We start from the raw sequence: 6,582 nt of genomic DNA on the forward strand, positions 1-6,582 counted from the left end.
TTCCATCACAGAATCCTCTTCATGCTGTAGAAATGGCTTCAGTTCACTGATTAAAATACTTCATTATTTATGGTTTTTTTCCTCTACAATCATCTCACCTGTTTTTGTACCCACTGAAATTGGAAAAAAAATCCACTTTTACGTTCAAAAGGGACAATTCATATCTCCATACCTCAGTGTTATTCCTTCATTTTCCCTTCTGGTACGCCGTACCTTACACACCATAACCATTTCACTCACAGCAAGCATTTTGGCAAATAAATGTTATGATGTTCAATTGTTCTCATCAGCGCACACCAACAAAAAAGGCGAAGGTGCATGGTGATGTTTTGCCAGTGTCTGTGTGTGTTCATGTGTCTGTCTGTTAGCAAAGTATTTCACGAACCACTGGACAGATTTGACTAAATCTTGAATGTAATCAATAGATGTACCTCTACAACACCACATTTTCACAGACTATCTGAGTCATAGCCATAGTCATTTGTAACACATTTCAAGGGATACTCTTTATGTTAAATCTTTGCTTGAAACTTTAGCATTAACTGTTAGAGGCAACCCTGTTTGTTTGCAAAATATCTCACAAACCACTGAACAAATTCGAATGAAGCATTCAGAAAATAATCGTTGCATGTAAATATACAACTGCTAGGCCTTTAATATTGCAACAAAAAAGATCAACAACAGTTTATTTTTTGTGAATTGTTTCAGATTTTGGAACTTGTAGCCTGTTACTGACATGCTAACAAAGACTGAACATGTTAGTGTGAAGACCCATTTGTTACCTGTAGCTGTAAAGTCATAAAACCAACAATTAAGGTTCACGTGCCGTTTTACTCAACTGTGTTGACCTTTTTAGCAATATACCCACTCTGACCCCTGTCTTCGACCACACAGTGATATCTAACAGCTGCTTGTGTTTAGGCAGAAGTTTGTATATTTGTACAAAGACCACAGAGTTCCTTCAGTACAACCCCACCCATATCTGAGCCTGCCTTTAAGCACATACATGTGTCAGCTCCCGTGTGTGTGTGTGTGTTAGTGCAAACTCACCTGTACCAATGATCATTTTAATCTTCTGTTGTAAAAAAAAAAAAAACACATAAACAACCTCTAACACCCCTGTAAGCAAGATTCATATACAAATGTGCGTGCTTGCAGATGTGGACTTCTAACACGAAGACTTAGATCAGATGCCCGGGTGTCTGGTGGTGTTTGTTTCTGCTGCCTTGTTGTAACTGGGATTTTTTAAAATATAAATTATGCATCCCAAACAAAAACAGCACCAGTGAGGGGAGAAGTGATCTGCAAAATAAAACATTTTGATGCACAAATTGTTCTTTGGAACTTTTGCAGCTGTACATCTGGTGTTGGCAACCAAGACATAAACCTAGAATTTATTTTGCCCTGAGTGCATTTTTTTTTTTGTCTGTCTGTGGTGAGCATTTGTGTCTGATTGTTATGGATAAAAAGTGCACTTTTTTGTTGGTATTTGCACAAAGATTCATAGATATAGAGAATATATGAAGACTGACAAATTTTTGGAAAATGGCTATAAGCTGATGGGGGAAGTTTAAAATAAGGTCGGTGGTGTTAGGATAAATCCATCTCATGTCGCTTCATGTTAAACTGGCAGCATCTCATTTCTCAATTGTGCCTTCAAATATCCAGGTTGACTGGTAGTTTAAGAAGCAGTTAATCAAAAGTTTGAGTTTAAGACATTAGGTGTAATATCTATTGCCTGCTGCCGAAATCAAGAGGAGATCATGGTTTTGCCTGTGCGTGTTTGCTTCTCTATAGCGTTGACAAAATCTCTTTTTATTGAAACACTGATTAACTTCTCCAACTGCTTAACTGTTGGTATCAACCCAATTCAAGATGGCTACCACTGCTAATCAACCTGAAAAAACACAAAAAGGGTTTTGACTGCCAAGAACTGGAGAAAGCATATATGAGATTCTCAGTCCGTGTGGAATAAATGGGGTTTCACAAAATGAATTAGGTGATAAAGCAAGGAAAACTGTTGAGCCAGAACAGGAAGTTTCGCTCCTGTCATTTCCCCAAAGTGTAGAAATATGAAATTTAAAAAACGGACCAGATGGATGAAAGAGACAAATGTGCGACACACAGATGTACACAGATGCACAGAGAGGTGTTGGGTGGGGTCTGAGCTCTGGGTGGGGGGTTGCTGGAGTAGATGGGTGGCTTCATTGCTCGAGGGCTGATTGTGGGTGAGCAAGAGACACTCTCACACACACGGCGCAAAGCAGGCCACCCAAGTGGTAGTCAGTCAGAAACCTGCGTGTGTTTGCCGCTGACCCCTACACATTAGCACAACACTTCCTCAATTTGTCTTCTGTGTTCTTCGACCACAAATGAATTTCCTCCCGCCCTCTTTTTTCTTTTTTTTTTCCACACACTACCTTTCAAGATGTGAGCATCCCCCCACCTCCAACCATCAGCACCACCAAACTCACACAAACACACCAAATCCTCCCCATCACCAACATAAATGTCTGAAAACACACATGCAAACACTCTTTTTGCAAACCTTAGCTGCTTGTGTCCCACTTTGCTAAATAACTTAACATTGAGTTGTTGCTTGATAGCGGTGGAGCCTTTTGAAAGAAAAAGTTGGAATAAAATACAAAAACCTTAATCTTAGTTGGAGTGTTATGGGTGGAACTGCAAACAGATTGTTTCAAATCTTTCAAACTGAGCACTTTTCCCTTAAACAGCAAATGTTTTGTTATATCTTTATTTTGTCTGAACTTTTATGGCAGTTTCAGCCCACTGAAACTAATATATTGTTTCATTTTACATTATGGCTACTTATAATAAGTCTAAAATGTCCTACCTTTTGAAACTGACCAAGATTTTTTTTTTATCTTAAAATATGTCATTTTTGTTCAGAAGGAGAAAAATTCATCAAAAAACATCTGACAAAGGTGGCGATGATGTTTGTTGTCTCAAATTGGTGAGATGGAGTTTTCTCTCTTTTTTCTATTGCTTGCAAATCCCAAAAGCGCAGCACCTTTTTGAAGCCACACATTTCAGCTGTGTTTGCTCCCAGACATATATATATGCACATTTCTTTGCTTGTGAGGTCCTGTGCTTTCTTTTAAATCCGCAGGTCTGAGTTTGCATTGCCACCTGCTAGTTGCATCTGACAATACCTCTGCTACAACCACACAAACAAAGACTTAAAGAAAAGTGTGTTTCTCTGTCTCTTTCTGTGTTCTGTGTGTTTTGGCCCAGAAAGGCAACCATTCATTACGATGACAAAGGGGTAAAGAAATGCATTATCATAATTAATCTTGTGTGAGACTGTGGGTGGCAGATTCGACTCTGCTCTGACTCCTGCAGACGTTCTCAGTGCAGGACGACTCTTGCTGCAACTTTTTGCCTTTTGAATGCTATCTAAAGATCAAATCAATGTGTGTTTTTTAGCTTAAAATCCAACATTTAGATGAAAAATAGATGTTTTTGTTTGTTTGTTTCTTTTGACTTTTTGTTTAATCAACCAGCTCCTAGCCAAAGATTCACAAGGTAATCGTAAAAATAATTTGTTCATCAGAATAGCTAACATCAAATAAACAGAGATTTGTGAGTAACGAGACAGAATATTGTATATGTGAAATTCTTTATTTCATTTTTCAGAAATGGAGCCCTACTGGATGTTTCTCTATTCAATATTAATAAATTATATATGGGCTCTAAGACATTTTAAAAGATTTCTACACATTGACATATGCAGTCAGCTAAGTTACTCCTTTAAAGTCTAGTTTCAGTTCTTTGTTCCGATACTTTAAATTATTATCGCCCGCTTCTAAGCATGAGGTTTTGTGTTTGTTTGCCTGTAGTGTTAGCAAAATATCTCACAAACCAATGGACAAATCTTTATTAAACTTAATTAAGAAACCACTGGATGTACCTCTGCAACTGTTTAACATTTGGAGTCAATAAACAAAATATCTCATGAACCACTGAACAGATTTTATTGAAACTTTCAGAAAGTAATCACTGGATGTGCATCTTCAACTGATTAACTTATGGAGTCAGTTCAATTCAAGATGGTCGCCACAGCTAATCGATATTAGCCAACACAAACATGGCAAAAATTTGAAGTGGTAGTAGCTGAGAGTCATTTACAACACATACTTTGAGCGCAGCATCTTATTATATTCCATGAGATTGCACATCATGTTATTTTTTTAAAGCGTCACCAAAACAGCTCCAACTCTATTATTTCTCATCATAAGATGATCTCAGTCTAAAGCTCTGGCATGAAAAGCGGTGGGCAGTTTGCGTTACCTTAAGAAATGCTGGATCTTTAAGTGTTTTACATTCATTAACCCCCATTTTTTGTCTTGGTTGTATTCCTTCCATGTAACATTTTTACCTCCTTTATTTGTTTCCTATGAGAGGCAATGAAGAAATGTGCTCATGAGCAGTCTCACTGCTTCTGTATAAAAAAATAAACACCTTCTGGGTTTAAACACTTGGCGACATGACTGCTGTGAGACGGCTGAGTGCCAGAGTGGTTCCATAACTCTGCCTACAGCCCATACAGAACCCGGGACGGGCAGCAGTTCATGCACGGATGAACGGCTGGATGAGTGAGGTCCCTTGGGAGAGATGAAATAAAGGAATGGAGATAGGAGGAGGAAGACAGGAGAACAGGATGGTTAAGGAGGAAAAAGCAGGAAAGGAGATGAAGATGTTGAGGAAAAATTAGATGCGAAGAGGATAAAAGTGGGGAAGATAAAATAGGGGAGGGAGGGTAAACAAAGGAAGTTGGGGAGAGAGAAGATGTAGGACAAAAGATGTGGGGAGGGGGATCAGGGGTTTGTGTTTGGAGGCTGGGGAGGTGTGATGGCAGATATCTGCGCAGCGCATGGTCATCTCCCATGGTTTATTTATCCAAGGCCTCCAGACCAGGCCTCGGACCTCCCTGAGTTTGTTAGGGCTTGAAGGGGCCCCTTACCACACAGCCCAATTCCTCACATTCCACGTTAGCTCCCATTTCCAGCTGCTTGTTTCCCTTTACCACTCAACCCGACCCAACCCAGTCCAACAGAACCAGTTCCAGCAAAGTGGGGCAGCAGGAGAAGCAGGCCTGTCAGGGCTACCTCAGAAATGAGAGCGAGCGTGAGATGAGTGGATGAATGAATCCACATCTTAGAGTATCTGTGAGAATCTGCAGAGTGCTGGTGAAGTGATGGATGAGACATGAACAGTTATATCAAACTGATCAAATTAGATCAAACCATTCAGGGCTATTAAATCAGCTTCCATCAATACCAGCAGCTTTATAAAAGCTTTTTTTTTAATTTCCTTTATACATGGTTAAGTTTGCAAGAAGAAATCATCTTATTGTTGATTTCTGTCCATTCTGATGGCTTTTGTTGTTCTTCTTACAGACATCATGTAAACGGTGATGATGGACGTAACAGCTCAGCAGTAAACTGTGACACTGATTGTACCATGAGCTTGTAGCACTGTCAGTTTGGTTTAGGTTGATTTACCTCAGCTTCAGATTGTTTTACAGTCACCCAGAGGGGCTCAGATTAGCACCGTCCACCTGACAAATTCTCCACACAGCAGCACAGGTCGGTGTTTGTTCTTCACCCCCATACAGCCATGAGTGGGGCCAATGGGGGCTCATATTAGCATTAAGTCTAGTTTAGGAATCTTCAGGGGTTTTTTTCTTCTGATTTTTCTTTTCTTTTCTTTTCTCCCTTCCTTTTTTTTCAGGATTAAATCAAAGGTGAACTGCTTTCTGAACCCATGAAATCATGCATGGCAAGATGTGGAGACTTTCCAAAAGGTTTCACAGAGATAAGGCTGTTACACTGAACCAGGCAGCACTAAGGCGTTGACAATAAAAGGTGAATATGTTGAAAAATTCCTTCATGTCCACCACTCCCCCCATACACCCCTTTGCTTGTTTTTTTTTTTCTTTTTCTTTTTACAGGAGCGGGAGGTTGTGTTTTACAGAGCATAAGACATCCAATTAACCAACTTTTAGAAACTTATAGCCTCAAACGCAGTGTAGGTTCTAGGGGGTGGCCCAGAGTGGCAGCTGCCACTGGCAAAAAGTACCGAGCCACCCCAGTTGCCACCCTACTTGTAGGTAATTTTTGTACAGTGTTGAAATTCATGAACATCACTACAGAACTTCAATCTCTATCCTCACTCACTGATTTAAATTTTGCACACACCCCTCTTGAATTTCAAGGCTATTGATTCTCTATCGATGGAGCGGCAGGTGACAGATAAAATGCATTTGTTTCATCACAAGATAAATGCTGCAATACATTTTCCCTCCCCGCTGGAACCTCATGCTACACCTTTGCCACCCGAAGAAAAAAAAAACTCTCTAGATCTACCACCGCTAAAGAAAGCTCACAGCTGTCTGTCTATTGCAAACGCTCAGCATAGAAAACAGTCTATGATACATTTGAAGGCCAACAAAAAAAAAAGTATTTTCAGACGGGATGGTCTGAATCAGGGGGTCTGCTATCTGTGGCTCTCCAGTCTCTCTGCAGTGGCTCCTTGTAACTTTGACCAATAATGACATAA

This window comes from Kryptolebias marmoratus, linkage group LG20 (genome assembly GCF_001649575.2).
Source record: "Kryptolebias marmoratus isolate JLee-2015 linkage group LG20, ASM164957v2, whole genome shotgun sequence".
Taxonomy (NCBI): domain Eukaryota; kingdom Metazoa; phylum Chordata; class Actinopteri; order Cyprinodontiformes; family Rivulidae; genus Kryptolebias; species Kryptolebias marmoratus.